The 18,653-nt window shown below is 37.5% G+C and overlaps 2 non-coding genes across 2 annotated transcripts; both read right to left on the bottom strand.

Annotated features, from left to right (window-relative positions):
- Positions 1-13,285: 13,285 nt before the first annotated feature.
- TRNAG-UCC (transfer RNA glycine (anticodon UCC)) lies at positions 13,286-13,357 on the bottom strand. Its single transcript has one exon. It is a non-coding gene; the product is annotated as a tRNA-Gly (tRNA).
- Positions 13,358-18,477: 5,120 nt separating this feature from the next.
- TRNAN-GUU (transfer RNA asparagine (anticodon GUU)) lies at positions 18,478-18,551 on the bottom strand. Its single transcript has one exon. It is a non-coding gene; the product is annotated as a tRNA-Asn (tRNA).
- Between the last annotated feature and the right edge of the window lie 102 nt (positions 18,552-18,653).

Raw genomic sequence — 18,653 nt, 5'->3', positions numbered from 1 at the left:
TATCAGGCTACCGCTTAATTATTCATAGATGCTGAATATTAAACACCCACAGCTTCATTGTTTTCCAGTTTCTTCGGGCGCAGGATAAGGCCTGGATTTAAATATTGCCTATATTGGGTAATCAGATGATTAAATTTCAACCGTATGTTTTGGAACTTAGAACTTGATATTGTGTGCCTATTTACAAACATTTACCACGAGGCCCTAAGAGTAAATAGTGTAGTTTGCTGCCAGTGAGATTACATTACAGCAACAGCAAAAAAATGTACCTATTAACGTTTTAAAGGTGTGTAAATCCTTAGTAGATGATTTTACTATGCCAGACTAAAGAAGGTACAGCGACTGAAAACATATTGAAGTCGCAAAATCGAACTTGATACGATCGAACTACATTAAGTAGCCAATGTTTACCTTGATATGCCCTCGTCTGTACATTACTGGAACAATAATAACGTGAAGGAATCGTCCGTGTCTAGCGTCCGAAGATTAAAGTCTTTAGAAGTCACTGAGATTATTTATAAGTTCATTCATCACATTTTTCTTTCGGCATCCTATCCCGCGTGTTTACGAAAGCCAAACAACACGTCAAACGAATTCCGCTGTTATGTCTAACCAGTTAAAACTCCAATTCCTGTTTTATGATTTTTGTTTACTACGCTATATCGAAATTTTGACAAGATTTGTATTATATTAGGTTGGCTCAAACGAAATGATTCGAATTATGCATATTATTTGTAATACATTCGATTTCGTATCAAATTGGAAAATTATCAGAAGCGCGATGCTGAAAATTAGGTGTCATGGTTTAATCTTTTTTCACCACAGTCGAGCGTTACTCTTATTTCACCAAGCTTGCAATTTTTTTTTTTTTTTAAATAGTGAAAATGTTTTCAAATTATTATTTTTACAGTGCAAAGTAAGTTTGCAATCGCACCATTGCTATAATAGGCAAACTCAAAACTATTTCCCATTTCCAATATGTTTTTGATTAGCAGTCTTATCAATCAAAACAAAATTAGTTTCTATTACGATAAAATTTACATGCATAGAGTTAGGGAGAGTCGATGAAAGACGAACTTAAGTGTTTCAAAGTAGATATTATTACGCAATGATCTTCCAAATTTATTATGAACGATAGTTCTGGTCATTAGAGAGCCCACAGACCGACAGAAATAGCTGTCTCTATTCGAGACACGTATGTGTGTCAACACCAGCGCTATTTAGACGAAATTAAACGAGTAAAGAATAAAGGGACGGATCGAGATTATTATAAAAACGAGACTCATTAAAATTAGAGTGGGTATTTTTAGATATTGGTAATCCATCCTTAGTTCTATGATAAATAAATAACAATTACCTACAAACAAATAATTTTTAGAAACTATAAGTAGGCACTTAAAACATTAATGTGGAGCTTTCAAGTCCTCCAAAGTTTATAAGACTTGAATCACCATGACATTGAATCTTATTGTGTACGAAAATTACGTACAACATTACATACTATTAGAAACAAATGACGTGTTAGGTGTATGAATCACCGGGTGTGTCAACAAATGAGCGTCTTCAAAGGTCACAACACCTGAAAGCTTGGCACGTTGACAAGTTGCATAATCTGTGGCCGTTACCGCGAAAACAGGAAACACGACTATTTGAGTCTTCATTAGACACGAAAATAGGCCCATAGATTAAAAAAGTTTCCATTCTTTTTATTTGAAAAAAGTTGAAACACCTGGCTGGACTATGCCAAAAAAAAATGTTTTTTTATAATAGACGTGACGATTTTCACTAACGCTGCTAACGCCCATATTCTCAAAAGACACTCAATTAGAAACATTTACTCAAGAGTAGATTCAAAACTGTGATTTGTCTAAATATTGCTAATATTTATCACATCACAGAATCAGATCTATGCTTGAGAAATCAATTACTAAAATAAATCTATACTTGAGTGGCTCAATAATGTACTCTATCTACTAACCTATAAAGCCATAAACCCAGTGACTAAGATTAATCTTTTCTTGATATTGTTACAGGTAAGTTGGAGCGTCTTTTCCCATATCTAAGGCAGACTGTAAACAAAGCTACGCGGTAAGGAAAATTAATTATCTCGTCCGGTAATATCTTTGAAAGGAATGTGGTATGTTACGTATAAAAGGTACAATATTGGTTTCAAGAATTCTTATGTGAAAGGTATAGAAAATATGTCTAAAATAATTAAGACTTAATTAACTTCCATTGGTATGTCGATTGGACAGATTCGTCCCCTCTTTATTTGCTGACCTGGTTATACTTGTTTACAGTCTACGGTCACACGGTGTACCATATACTTACATCGAGCTTAAATAAACTCGAATTTCACACAAAAAAATATACCAAATATGTATTAAAAATTTGCAGAAAGTGCTGACTATGTCGTCCGGTTACTAGACATTGTTGATTTTGTGTTATGTAAAAACTTGATTCAACCATAAGTCTTGCAATTAAAGTTTTACAAACAAATATAGATGGTGATCAACTCTCCTATCTGTATCCACTATCCAAGCCTAAAAATCCAAAGATAAAATTAATATACGATAATACGTAAAACATCAAAAATAATTAATTAATAAGCCTTGTATTAGACCTACAAAGCCTTTTTGAGGTCAGGGATACAAGTTTGCAGCTTAGGTCCACCCCACAGGCTCCGTAATGTACCCAGATAACAATTTAAACTTGAATCTGACTTGCAATAAGTTTGATGTATCAAAAATGAAGCTTTGTTTCAAATTTGCCATGGCAAGTATATAAACTTGAGGCAAGTTTAAATCAAACTTTCTAGTTTCCGAGCGACAAACTTGCATTAATGTGTTTCTATAAAGTATATGCAAGTTTGACATAACAAACTTGCATTATGTCTGCNTAAGTAGGGCTACATTTTCATGAACTTTAAAGCGTCTGGCTAAGGGCTGCCACCATGGTAGGTGTCTGTCAATTAATGACGTCATTTCTAATAACATTTTGAAGGAAATATCAAAAAATCAGCCTTTATACTTTGACGTAATTAAGTTGGTATTTTACACACCTTTAGTACCGTTTGTCTGCCAAAGCCACCATGACCCAAACTTCATGTTTGGCCATGGTTCTTAGCTATGTTGGGAGCATGCGCTGACAAACTTTCAGCCTTTATAAAATAACGTAGGTCTGGCGTTCACTAGCTCTTAGTCTATAAGTACTTCCCTGAAAGATTGTCTTCCTATTTCGTCGTTCGTTTCTTGTTACCCGTTATAAATAAACTCTCACTGTTTCTTGGAAACAGACGTATAAATAAACACATGAAACTCCCATATTACAAAAGTACCTACATCTCATTGATTACCTCACGAATATCATCAGAACAGAATCCAAACAACCCCACTGATCCAGATCTGTAACTGGAGACGAGCTATCGCCGAAACCAAAGCGGTCTGTTTGCCCTCGGCAAAAGGAATCCGCGATGAGCGCGGTGAATGCTGAGGTAGGCCTCGATAGCGAGTCGCGGATGCACAGCAGGATATAGGGATATTAGAAAGAAAGAAAAAAAATGTATTTGGTTCACACAATATAAATAATTTAACAGAATTTATTGGCCCAAAATGGCACCTACTCAGCGTGTATCATGTTCTACACAAACATCTTGGAAGTTATGCTCATTGAAAAAGCTATGAATATTAATTAAATAAGGCTAGTAGAAACAATGCTCAATACTCGATTAGTAAGTAAGTACTCACCAAATCGAACTAAAAAAAAATCTTTTATTTTATTTTTATTTATTGAGAAAACTACAGATTTTTATTTCAATTGAAAGAATAATAAGGGTCCTTGTCAGGACTACGGAACCATAAAAATATTGTGTCGAATAAAGCATTTACAAATCTTACGTTTAACAAAGCTGCTTTTAAAAAAATATCGTTCATGACTTCTAAAAATATAGCAAAAGATTTCTCAAAAGAGAACTACAATAAAATGTAGCCATTTATCGTCGTCCGTAGCGTCTACGCCGTAGCCGCGTAGCCTCAATTTTTCGTAGTCTCCGTAGCTTTGAAAGCCAAAAGATTTCAAGCGATAACATTATTTAGAACGCTCACTTTAACATCTCTTTAGGACTCCATAGTGCCAATTGGAGTCCCGCCAGGGCGCCACAATAAACTGATAATAAAATGGAATATATCATACTATCTCCATGTTAAGCTTGGGTTTGCTTTACATTGAACTTTATGATATTGCTTTTGTTTGGCAAACAATGGACAGATAAAGTCCATCCTCACTTGCTAGCTTGTGAATTTATGCGTCTAAAACAGAATTAGAATCTTACTTAAATTCAAATGATTTTATTGCATGTAAGACTTTATGCAGAGTGACGAATACAAAGAGAGTGCTATTCCTCATGACCTCCAAAACCAGGTGGATCGATTAGTCTGATAAATTGATAATAAAATGGGATAATTCTAAAACAAAAGCGAATCAATTTAAATAAAATCACGTGACAACACTGAATACCCAAGACCACAAAAATCGCACATACATATTCAGTCGAGTCACTCGACGCGACGCGCCGTCACAAGTGACATTCATTAGAAAACGAGCCGAAACAAAAACGAGTGTACGCAACAATTCGCCCTAACTACTTGAAGTTGCCGCCCCCCGCGCCCCGCTAAAAAGCCATTACAGAGCCTTTGATGTCGCCGCCGCCTTTGATTGCGCCGCTTCGACTGCCCACTTGTAACTATTGACTATGGTCTTTGAGCATAGAGTATCTGATGGCGGAAAATCGTAGTTTTGTTGGAAAATTCTAATATTTTAGTGAATGTATTTCTTTGCAAGTAGGTAGGTATATTCAAAGGTATTGATTTAGTGCTGCTGTGATGTTTTAGTGAGGATTTTTACTGTCTTTTAAATTATAAGTTTCTTTATAAATTATGGGTGCTAGCTTAACGGATATAGTTACTACTCATATACTTTTTTTTAAATACATACATTACATATTATACATACTAAAACCCAGACCCGTCACATATGTTTTGTCTACTGAACTGTCTAGTTTATAAATCAAATAAGACTAGCAAAAATATTTCTTAGTACCAGTCAAGAGAGCCGAACTCAGATGTTCAGAACCATTGCCTCTATTGGCCTCCACTATATTTCAACATTTCATGCTTTTCAGTAATACCAGCTCAACCACAGTGTCACAGAATAGACAATGCTACGTAACCTCGCTGCCCGTGACAGCACTGACCGCGACCTACAAACAACTACAACAAAGTGGGCGACTGACCGGTGTGCCCTCAATAAACACACTCTATACACCTACCACCCACATTTACATTTGCAGGTGTATGTTGTTATTTACTAATTTGTGATTAACGGTGCAGCTAAGTTATGTCACCAATCAAAGATAATACCTAATAATAAAAAGCCTAATAGAAGACAAATTTTAATAGGTTTCTAAATTGAGATTTTCAGCTTGAACGTGCTCATCTTTTCATCAAGTATGAACTTTTCATATTAAATGTATCCATGAGTAGAAGATGAGCACGATGAAATATCTATTCAGGAACCGGGCCCTATTACAATCAATACTTGAATGATCAAACGAACTTACCAAGTGAAGTTCGATCTAAATTATCCTGTTTTCGCCGAAGAGATTTATTTTACCATGTAGTACCCCTGTACGACAACCCAATCCGCACACAATATTCAGCGTAGTAGTATTAAAAAACAAAAGAGCGGGCAACCCCACCCCTACCACGCTGTGGGCTCGGTGTCCGAGCGGTCTCATTATATTTAGAGAAGAGATGACATTGACGTTTACCTCCAGGGAAGAAGATATAGAAATCTTCGGGTTGGGAGGGACCTTAAATCTCTTCGGCGAAAACAGGATAATTTAGATCGAACTTCACTTGGTAAGTTCGTTTGATCATTCAATTATCCTGCTTTCGCCTCCGAGATTTATTTTACCATGTAGATGTTTAGAGCATGGATCAATGTCCATGTTAAATGGTTAAGAGAGTAAATGTCAATGTACTAAATACATAATAAAGCAATATTTTTGTATTATAATCGTATTGCATCACTTATTCATAACAATAACAAGTATCACGGTCTCAACAAGATTTTGTTCATTATAGAGTATTATTATATACATTTATTTGTACTTCTATTAACTGTTAAGTACGACTACTGATTGTAAAAAGTTGCCAAGACAGTTGACAGAGCATCCTGTCTATCCAGCACACTGGCTAATTGAATCAACGTTGACAGCGGCGCAAACCGCAGGCAATACTGCCGCGTGTCGCGTGCTGTGTGGGCCGAACACCCTCGTGTCGACACTCCTTTCCTATATTTATCCAGTTTCATCTCAGAACTGAGCTTGACGACGGTAGTGGTTAACACCGAATCGATCACAGTGACTGCAAAGCTAACACTCTGATTGTTGTAAAACATAAGCTCACTTGCATTTTAATTAATAAATAAATAATGTGGTTAATTAAAACTTATTAATTTATTTGGATACAGTTTGACCAGTATTCCAAAACAGTATTAATTTGGATTCCAAGTAACACTGTTGCGAGGAAAAAGTTTGGTTTCTATTTAATAGCACCTTTTAATAGCAATCTTTTGATTCTTGAAACCTGACCTATAAATTATATTATTTATTTAAATAATTATATATTTCAATAAATTATATGATTTCACTAACGATATTGCTAAGCGGTGGTTATTTAATGTTATTATAGGATGCACCCGACTTTAGAATATGCTAAGAAAATAGAGTAAGGTAGGTACAATGATGTAATTGAGCATTGTAAAAATATTTATTTGTCAGTCATTTAGTGTAGTGGTTTCAAAACGGACTACTATGCCGAGAGGTCCCGGGTTCGATCCCCGGCCGGGCAGAAATTGAATTGATACATTTTAATTTCTGTGATGGGTCTAGGTGTTACTATGTATAATATGTACTTATGTATATAAAAACGGTATTTAAGTATGTTTATATGAGACCGCTCGGACACCGAGCCCACAGCGTGGTAGGGGTGGGGTTGCCCGCTCTTTTGTTTTTTAATACTACTACGCTGAATATTGTGTGCGGATTGGGTTGTCGTACAGGGGTACTACATGGTAAAATAAATCTCGGAGGCGAAAGCAGGATAATTAGAAGTTATGTCGTTTTGTAGGCACCTAGGTACTTAGGAACTGTCTTTGTCACACACAGAGTTAATAGATTCCACATTCGCGGTTGATTTTTTAACCCTTTCTTTACCCGCCTCGAAATTACCACATACTTAGCCCCCGCATGCGATCGTACGTCAAAGCGTCGGTACTGAAAGCGTATCTAATCAACACAGACGAGGCGGCCGCGTTTGTGTTGCAACAAAGGCCGCGGGCAGGGATGCATCCAGGATCACCGGGACTCAAATATACTAAGTTATAGGGTAGTTGACATTACTAGTCAATTACTCAGCTAGAGCACCCCAGTTTGTAAAGAATTCAGATCTTAGTGTTCTCTAGTCTAGATGAGAGATGACCTAAGAATGCATAAAGGTAGGGAAGGATGGCGCTGGATGCAGGCGCTATGTATGCATGTGGAAGTAATTGTCCTAAGTTCTGCAGTGGACGTCCTGTGGCTGAAATGATGATGATGATGATGAAAAATGCATGAAAAGTCTATGTTATGGGTAGTTCTTATCGCAAGAAGCGATCGAGCTAGTTGATATGGCATATCTTCATACTCATGGCAGTGGTTACCTTTGGAAACATCAGTTATTGGGTCATGCGTAAGTTCTTGATCATAGCATTCTGTTTTTTTGCCGTGTTTCTTCTGATGAAATGATAGGTTTTTTTCATCTATGTGAGGTAATTCTACTGTGGTGACAAGGTAGAGGTTTAAGGTACGACTACCCCTTCAAAGCAGCCTGCGTACACACCTGCGCCCTTCAAAGCGATCGCGAGGGGCTAATTCCGTCGCAAGTAGCGAGCGCGGGAGCGTTCACGGCTAATTATCGCGTGTCTTGGTAGCGGCCGCGAGTGCCTGAACACTAGCTCGGATTGGGACATCAAAGAATTGTGCCGGCTCAAAGGCCTGCGCTGAGCGAGCGACAAAAGTGTTTTCATATTACGCGGATACCTGACATATACGGCGTATGCACTTGGGTGGATTTCTAACTGTTTTTTGCGGAAGAAAATTTCTACCGAACACAGCAAGTAATTATAAATGCTGACCTAATTAATTGGAAAAATATGGGTGACAAAAAAACAATTGGCCGAGTTGCACCACCTAACTTTGACCGTAATTTTTACGATAACCGGTGCTTTTTGTTTGACAGATTTTTGACGTTTGTTAAAGTTAAAGTAAGATGGTGCAACCCAACCTTAAGTATGTGATGTTTTACAAAAATTACCAGTAAAAAAGTAACAACATTTATGGTTTCTTTCAATATTTAAGTGTATCAATATCAAAACATCTAAAAATATGTTACCTACTTCTTCGTCAAGGAAAACATCCCGAACAATGTAGATACCCAAATATGACAAGCGTAGCTACTAAAAAGTAGTTTTTCGCGAGAGAGCACAAGGCAAACATGACACAACAAGTCCATTTCACGTGTCGAACATCGAACCCGTTTCCGGGCCACCGGTCACAGAACACGCCAGCCGAGTCGCAGAACTGGGCCACAATACAAAAAGGTGCAGTAAATTGTTTGAATTCCATAAGAGATGCTAAAAAATAATTGAAATAGTAGCTAACTGCGTCTGCATCAAAAAAGCGTCAGAGAGACAATAAACACGTCCATGTTAGGTTGAATCTAAAGCGCCTTAGTTCAGCGTTTTATCAAAAGCTAAAAAGACATGACACAACAAGTCCATTTCACGTGTCGAACATCGAACCCGTTTCCGGGCCACCGGTCACAGAACACGCCAGCCGAGTCGCAGAACTGGGCCACAATACAAAAAGGTGCAGTAAATTGTTTGAATTCCATAAGAGATGCTAAAAAATAATTGAAATAGTAGCTGTGTCGAACATCGAACCCGTTTCCGGGCCACCGGTCACAGAACACGCCAGCCGAGTCGCAGAACTGGGCCACAATACAAAAAGGTGCAGTAAATTGTTTGAATTCCATAAGAGATGCTAAAAAATAATTGAAATAGTAGCTAATTGCGTCTGCATCAAAAAAGCGTCAGAGAGACAATAAACACGTCCATGTTAGGTTGAATCTAAAGCGCCTTAGTTCAGCGTTTTATCAAAAGCTAAAAAGCTTTCCATAGGGCGAACTTTTTTATTATTTATTACATAAGTTTATTACATAAGTACATATTACTGAAATCAAATAGGCTGATAAAATCTTAACATAATCTTACTTAAGTTGGCGCTGTGTGAAGTTGTTTAAAGATATCTAGGAAATCAAGAACTTACTGATAGTAGAAAATAAGAAATAGACTTTCGATTAATTGAGGTACAGTTAACTTACGAAAATTTAAACGAACTGTGTTATTTTCAGGAATATTGTTGGTAAGTATCCGCCAACGTATAAAACCCATAGGTACAGTCTTTTTCATGATGTTGATAGCGAGTTCTGTATACAACTTGACTTACTGCTCGCAATTATAGTGTGAGTAAGTCGTGTAAGAGTCGCCTCAAAGCCGTCGCACCTTCGTCAAAACTGTCTTTGGCAAGTCGCTCGCGCGGAAACTGAATATCGAACTGTATCAGCAGCGAGCTGCACGTGGGTTTCTATTTTCGACACAAAGTGATACTTTAAATATAAACTAACTAAAGAAAGTCTCAGACTTCGTTCTTGTGAACCTTAAATCTTCAAAATCGCATTTGGATTTTAGTCATTAATCCAAATACATTATAAAAACATCTGAATACGGTGAATTTCATTTTACAGCCAATTTCTCTCCCTTTATCCACAAAGTCCGCTCTACAATGACGTCTGTCGTCACCTAAGTATAAAAAGTGTAAAAGAACTGTGTATTATAGGCTTACCCAATTAACCCTCAACGATAATATTCATACTTGACAAACGCGAGGTGCATGAAGCGACCATGCATGGGGTGTAACTACGCAAGAAGATGACGTACCTAGATGCTGAGAGCAGATGGATATATCGACAGCTAAAACAGAGACACATTATCACCATTTTCACCAAGACATTTCGATCAGATATCAAAGAGCATCAGAGGAAAAAGTTCTTAGCATAGGTTCCTGGATCTTGATTCTTCACTTACTCTCAGTAACAGCGAGTTGTTTGCAAACAGCGGCTGTATTTGCGGTCGGAGATTAGTGTTGCGACTCGCTGCTTATTCTGGGGCCAAGACACGATCTTGAAACGAAGATAAACCAACATCTAAGATTCTAAGACTCACACAGATTTCTATGATGTCGAAGTAACTAAAATGCTCTAGGATATAATGAGAGAGAGAAAGAATGAAATATAGTATATATTTATTGGGTACCAAACTAAGCAGAGCTTGCATTATGACAACAACGTAACGAATGAAATACTGAACTATGTAGATAAGTAGAAGTACACATGAAATACCTAGTATGTTTCCGGCTGAAATGTTCGTTCTCAACACACAATCATTTGCTTCTTGCCATGACTCAATACACAATCATTGGAGCCTATGGGGACATCGAAAATGTTGAGCTAAGTAGAGTCACTGTCGACTGCCAAATATAAAGTACGAGGTCTAATAATGGAAAACTACAAAGCCCTCTCCTCTGACTATCAGTTCACTTTTCAAGACAGTCCCTCATCACCGAAGACGCCAGCAGAATACGTCCGCGTGCGTCGGCGGCGCCAGCGGGCGCGACCTACATCCTTTCAGTGCATTTGCGTATCTATGTTTGCCGTCGCAATCCTGCGAGACTCAAACGTCGCGATAACGCCGCCTTAATGAATACTGACGATCTGATATCAACTTCTTAGACGAGAGGTTACGGGACAAAAATGCCTTGAATATCTACGTACGCGTTTTCGGCTGATGTTTATCGTTACAACGCCTTGTAGGTATGATTCGGTTAAAAAGGAACAAAAAGTGTAAAAACTTTGTAAATATCTTCTACCTTCAAGGCGCCCTATTGTAGACAGTTGGCTAGACAAGAAAGCTACACACGACAGTGACGTATTCAGTCTCTTTGTTATGTTGATATTTAGAAGCCACATTTCTAACACATAAATCGTTTTTTCTGGGAGTTTCTTTCTCGTGTCTTTCGAGTTTTTCCCACGATTGTGAAAAAAGAAATTTCAATTTTTCTTTGTTAGTATTACAATTGCAAAATTTCACAATACATCGTGTATCGTGTCAAAATCATTACCAAAACAATAAAATTAAGTTGGTTTTTCTAATCCTAAGTTGATCTTATTATTGCCAGAAGCTTAGCCTAATTAAAAACGATGCAACCAAATGACTTTCTAACATCACCACCAAAACGGCGAGAATTTCCCAAATTAGCCCACGACAACACTCCAGCTCGCTTTAAAACAAGCCAGCCGACTCGAGCCCAATCACCGGACAGCCGCCACTCGTGTCTAGAGGCAATTAGGGACACTCGGGGCGCGCGCGCAGCCTTTGATGAACTACCGCGGAACTCACGGTGCACGCACATTTTGCGGAAATTGATTTTGCTGCTTCAGTGCGTTGTTGTTTAGGAAAATTTTGAGAGAAAAATGTTTGGATAACATTTACACACTGAAAGTTAAACTTCTTGCAATTCTAGTGAGAAACACACTTTTAAAGACTGGTAACCAGATGGCTGAAAGATATATTGCTTATATATTATGTCAACGTGAAATTGTGAACTCTGTCAGTTTATATTATATCGCATTAGATTGTAAACTAACAGTGGGTTAGGTTAGGTTAGATTATAATTTAACTACGTCAGATTATAATCTGACGGAATTCACAATTTTACGGTGACATATATAATCGACTAAACTTAAATATAATTCTTATTCTAACGGTTTCTCTGAAACGAAAAATCGGAAACGGAAATCTCACACGTATGGCAGCTGCGAGGCGTCTTTATCTGGTAAAATCCAACGTTAGAGCACAAAACGTTACTTCCTACCCACGAAAATGGACCCGACTCATATTTATTTATTTATTATCTCTAATCCGAAGACCACGTCAGCTTCCTTATCCTCTTATTCCTTGTCCCGTTCTGCAATTAGGAGCAAATTGTGCGGAATCGCTCCTGTTTGCTCCTCCCGGAAATTGTTCCTACAGTCAATATTAGGGCGAGTGTACCCTTGGCCACCAACTTGTCTTATCACTCCACACAAATACTAGCAACCTTATCCCTTTGTAACAGGATTTAAGTTCGCATATCCTGATGAAGAAGGAGGCAGATAAACGTTTCTTAGATCGTAATTGTGTATGATTGCAAGTACAAGGGGTAGTCTAAATATTGACGTGCGTGTTCGGTATTGAGAGATAATGGTTTTGTAGGCGATGATAGTTGTTTTGGGTCCGCGGCGTATGTTGGCTATACTCGTTAAGTACAGGATCTGTCCCTGAAGCCGAGGTGAATGTCACACCATACATGCCATCCATAGTAGGTATAGATAAGTGTGTCAAAATCAATCATAAATTAAATATAAGGAAAATGATTATTTTATTTTTATATATTATTTAGATTTTCAATATTCGCAGTAATAGTTGTAATAGAATTTTAAGATAAGTCTTATATTTTAAAAATGTGTAGATAATTCGAATCGTTCCCGACTAAATTAAATCGACAGGATAAATAAAATAGAAGAATTTATCCGTAAAAGAAACTCCCGTAATAAAATAAATTGAGGGTGAAGTTAAATATTTAATTCAGTTAAATTAAAAACCTACTTCAGTCGCTTAGATTTTTTGTGGTTTTGCCCAGACAATTTAAAATACCTATCACGAGCAAATCAAACACTATTCCAAGGTATCCAGAACGTAATAAAACCCCTAAATTGCTTTTAAAGTGTTTGCTTTCCAAATCGCAATCGCGCGTAGAAATCCTTGAAGAAATTGAAAGAGGGGAGAGAGAGGCGTTGCATTTTATACCGCTAGCGACATCTGTTGACACATAAAATTGTGTTCTATTCTGTGACACGTACTCACGTTGGCTCATAAGATTATTTTTTTATTATTCATTTTATGGCGAGTGATACCTTGATTTTTTTTTCTCCTCGCCAATATAAAGGAAGCAAGCAATAAAGATTTATGAAACAAAATACATTATCATAATTTTGTTTATTAATTTCAATAAAAAAATCAAAAAGTGTGCGTTGGCCGGGAATCGAACCCGGATCAACTGCTTGGAAGGCAACTATGCTGACCATTACACCACCAACGCCACATGCTTGACGGGCGAAATAACTGATTACATTATATTTTGCCGTCGCGTCATTCTGTATTATCAGCACTTGATATTGAGAGAATCACGCTTTGGCTATTCGATAACGAAATGACGCAATGTAGAGCTATAAAAACGGTTATAATCATAAATAGGAAATGACATGAATGAAATGATATTGTTTTGATACCATTTAAATAAAAATAGAAGTAACCAATAGCTTTATTTTATTCTCCATCTATGGTTCATTTTAACGAAATTAAGTTGATATTATAATATTTTTTGTGATAGTTGGAACAAATAATCATAATTTACGCTCAAGCGCAATGACACATCTTATTGAACGCGGGCGATCCTCTGTTCGATTCACGGTGTGAGGTTTTTCCAGCAGCGACAAACTGCTGCCTTACAAAATATACCTTGATATTTCGGAACGCATAAACAATGTAAATTTAATTTAATGCTAATTTAAACCGTTGTTTTTCTAAACAAGCATACATTCTCAATTTCGTCGACGCGCCCTCGAAACGCAACAAAGGATGACAAAGCTACGAGTAAGTGCATCAAGGAACTCGTCAAACGCTGCACTATCAAAGCCAATTAAAGTTGCAATGGCACTAGAACGCATGTTGCCTGCGCGGCCGCGGCACGCGGGCAGCGAGTGTGTGGCGACCACGTTACGGGACTATCGAGGGACTATCAGCAGAGTGTAGGCCAAAACTTTCATTTGTCTCTGGTAAATTAGAGAGTGTGCTCGTGTGCATTGATGATGACGACAATGACACACCTTACACACAGTCACAGGATCGACCAAAACAAAAATAAAAATCATCAGTATCCAGGACAAAAAAGCACGTTGCAAAACCTTATCTTATCAGATCATGCACAACTGAAACAGAAGACCGCATTTGTTTCAAGGTTCCGCAAAAATTCGGATGATTCATTGACCCGAAAAACTGCTCGTATGTTTTTTTTCTTCACGCAAGCGTTAACTGTGTCGATTTTTGCTGTTTTCGTGACCCCAACCGTTCAGGTATGTAATCATGGATGATAGTCCGGGATTGTAATTAGCAGAGCTGGCCACCCCACCTGTAATCAGGGCTAATAGACGCGCGTGCGCTTTGATCTCGCTCAAAGCGACGAGGGCCGATCCGCGAGACGGGACTATAGCTTAAGTTTGGGTAGACCGGCCGATTTTTTCTCGGCCTACGAGTTTTTTTAAATTTTAATAAAATGATAAAATGCAATAAAAATAGATAGCCAAAACAGTAATATCTTTTTAGTCTAATTTCCTGCGAAGAACTTCAGTCAGACTAATCGGAAGACTAAATTAATAACTTGAATGATCTCCCAATATACACTCCTAAAACAGATCCTTTGCTACGGAATAAGTACTTCCTGAAACTTTTTTCTGCCTCCTTTTTAATAAAATCATGATTCTGTAATGATCGTCTCCTTTTTTGCATTAAACTCCTCTTCATAAAACTTTAGTTCCAGATTGCTTTGGTGGAGCCCCAATTTGATACAGTTTCAGTAGGTAAATGGACAATTTTCAAACACGTGAGAAAAGACTCCACTACTTAAGCTGGGTTGCACCATCTTACTTTAACAGACGTCAAAAATCTGTCAAAATCTATACAAAAACACCGGATATCGTTATAGTGGACGGTTAAAGTTAGGTTGTGCAACTCAGCCTTTATGAATTTACCCTCTTCTTATTACTTTAATCCCCTCTTAATGCAAATAATATCTGTTTTCTTCTTTTAATAGTGATGCTAACTCAGGTAAGATGTTTTCATGTGCCATGTCTATCCGTCGCAAGCCCCACCCGCGAAGGCACAGAAGTGGAGAGACAAGCCGGTGCTATATTGTCTTTCTTTCTGTTCCGCGGCGGGCCGTAATTGATTCCTTTGTGGGGCGATGCGAGATCGCATCTGCACACGAGTGTGCATCAATATTCAACAGTTAGATGACGTTTAGGACCCGGGTTAATTGGTTTCCTTATGTTTTGGTGATTGGGCACTTGTGGTTATTAGCTCATTGATGTCGCATTACAAAGATAGATAATAATGGCACATTATGAGAGAGGAACATGGTATTTTACGTGGAACATGGTAATTGTACATAACATTGGTACATCATTTCAAAATATAACAAAGAGTGCGCTGATGGTGATTCTTGTGGCGGAGTTTTGGGCTGACGCTGTGTATGTTTGTTGTCGACACAACAAGAAGAAGTGCGCTGATACCACTATCAGCGCAGCGCAGCAGTTTGAAGTAACCACTTACTTCAAACTTACATTTAACAAAATCATGTAATATGTACGTGTAAATAGTATTAAACGTGATCACATGAAATATAAATCATGTTTTTCAGTAAAAAGCAATTCACTCAAATGGCATTGTCATAAAATTATGTTTTTAGATTTAAATTCGGAGTTTTGGAATATTCCTATTTCGGTTGTAATTGGTAAACTTTTTGTTGGCGATCCCCGCTGTGAAATTGACCGATCACGTAGATACTTGTGCGAAATAATCTAAACGTGACTCAATTTGTCTCTGTCAGTGGTGACGAAACTTTCGAAATTATCTTACTTTGGTGTTTACTTATTTTGGTCGACCTAAAATATCGAAGTAGATGTTGCTTTTTCTTACTTCGTTGTTTCCGAATCAAAAGTGTGTGCTTTACTTGGGTATCTACTTTCTTAAATTTGAAAAGCTTTGTAACGTCAATCTATTCCTACTATTTTATTGCAATGCGCTTACTTTTAAATTCTTCCTTTCTGGTGTCCTATTTTCCCACCTTAAAGTGATTCTGAGCAATGAACATAGTTTGTAGTAGTTACCTAAATATTTTCTTACTTAGTAGGTATAGGGAAATACTCGTAAGTAGGTAAATAAGAGATGATGAAAATCAACTGAAGTCTTTCTCTAATTTAGTCTTGCCTGTGCCTTGCTAACTGCTGTCAACAAAAGCAACGATCCCCTTTGCTGCTACATTTCAACGGAAGAACGCTCCGTAATCCTCACCACTATGGCTGTACTCACAAACATTATTACTATTACCGTTTCCACAACAGAACGGATATTTATTGACTGTATCTACACGTGTTAGCAAACACGCTACAACGCGGAGCAAAAGGAAATAATCCGGTTATTGATTGCATTATCGTAAGCAAATACGCCACTTATCGCCTACTCCCGTGACAGTGATTGATACAATCGCACATATTTACTTGGACGAGCAGATAACATCGACCCCCTCTAGAATCCAATCGGTTGAAACATCAAAATTCGATGACTATCAAATAAAATTAAAATGCCATGAAATAACCGCTATTTGGGTAGGTATACAAAATTATTGAGTAGATGTTAGGCTTATGTTTAAATAATTAAGCCCCCTCTATCTGTAGATAGGCTTTCTGATCTATGAACATGACTACTGATAGGATCTAGATGAGCATGACTACAGTCTATAGACGCCGTTTCTTCTAACAAAGGGATTGGGTTAATCGATACTCCTAAAAGGCAAAGGGCCCACTGACATCCCTACATTATAATCAGCATAAACCCGTAAGTGTGCATTAACCTTGACATACAAAAACAAAGACCGAATAAAACTAGTAACTAAAATCAAAGAGGAACCAATTACGTTGTCAGCGGGGCCGTTCCGCGCTCGCTCCGGACAGAAATAAAAACAAACTGACGGAATTATTATACACAGAGGGCACTCTTACTTTATCGGTATTTAGTGAGGCACTAATCTATGGTGACGGGCAAAGAAACCAGACGCCAATATATCCGTCCGCGGCCCGTTGGATGAACGGCATCTGTACAAATAGCCGCTGGAGTTATGAAGCCCGCTTCTATGTGGAATGGGTTTTTTCAATATTTGTGTCTGAGTACGTCCGATGTAAACCGTGCCAAACGCAATAACTTCTAGTATTTTGAAATCCAATTGCTATTTTAATCTCTTTACTCAAATTATGTTTTGAAAACATTACCTGCTTACTTGGCAAACGCAATATCTTAGTAGGTATTTTGTTTGAAATCCATTTGGTGTTGTTCTAATCTCTTTAAATTCCACATTATGAGGTTTCGAAAACATAATTATCTGTTTACATTTCAGGATATGAATGTGTTTTCACCACAAATATTTCCAGTAAACATGTATTTTCAGTCATCAAAATAACTATTTTCTATAATTTTCAATTTGTATCTCTTTATGAAAGTAAGGCTGAGTTGCACCACCTAACTTTAACGGTAACTATGACGATCGGTGCTTTTTATATGGAATTTGACAGATTTTTGACGTTTGTCAAAGTTCTAGTAAGATGGTGCAACCTAGCCTAATTCTATTAGAATGAAAAATTATAATTATGAAATGAGATCTTAAAATCTCAAAATACTCAAAAACAAGTGATTCGGAGTCAAATTGTACCGTCCAAATAGTTATTATCACTACAAAACGTTATGTATCGTGTTAAAAATTATGAACAGTTATCACAGCATAAAACTGTTTTATGGTGGGAAAATCAAAATGGTGTTCTTTCTTTTTTACGATCCATTGTATTCGGCCAGCTACACATTCGAAATTAGAACTCTTCCACTCCCACAACTTTTAAACGGTTTCAAAAGCGTGTGTGAGGAAGTTTCGGCCTCGGGTGCACGCGACGAGCTGCAATTTCCTATCTGTCAGATAGCGATGACAGCGGCAAGTATGGGAGCCGCTGTCACTATCTACACCCAGCCTTCAGTTTGCAGTTCGGCATCCGCTTTATGGTGCTTACGGGTTTCGTTTCAGGGTTGGCAAAATTTATTTGAAAGAATCAAAAGTATCTTTTAAAAAATATAATTTTAATCGTGACTACATGCAGATTAATTAATGTTTAATCAAATGAAATGTAAGTGAAGTTTGTTAAATTCTATACTTAGTTAGAACTTAGACCTAACATATTTTATCCAATTTTTTAAATAAAAACATGAAGAATCAGACGTATACAAAATTGTTTTTAGATAAACCTACCTAATAAAACTACATAACGAAATTGAATAAACAAAAATCTTTACTCAAAACATAAAGAATCAAGTAAATAAATTGTTAGAAATTATAAAAAATTGCGCCCCCGGGTGGGCTCGAACCACCAACCTTTCGGTTAACAGCCGAACGCGCTAGCCGATTGCGCCACGGAGGCGATGCTTGACGCGGCGAAAATAAAAAACGGTAACTTCATTCTGTATCACACGCAAATGACAAGGAAGGAGATATGAATAGAGCAGCTTTACCTGAGCAAAAC

This window comes from Ostrinia furnacalis, unplaced genomic scaffold (genome assembly GCF_004193835.3).
Source record: "Ostrinia furnacalis isolate ACB-3 unplaced genomic scaffold, ASM419383v2 OfSCF1491, whole genome shotgun sequence".
Classification (NCBI taxonomy): Eukaryota; Metazoa; Arthropoda; class Insecta; order Lepidoptera; family Crambidae; genus Ostrinia; species Ostrinia furnacalis.
This window is presented reverse-complemented; position numbering and strand designations above follow the sequence as displayed.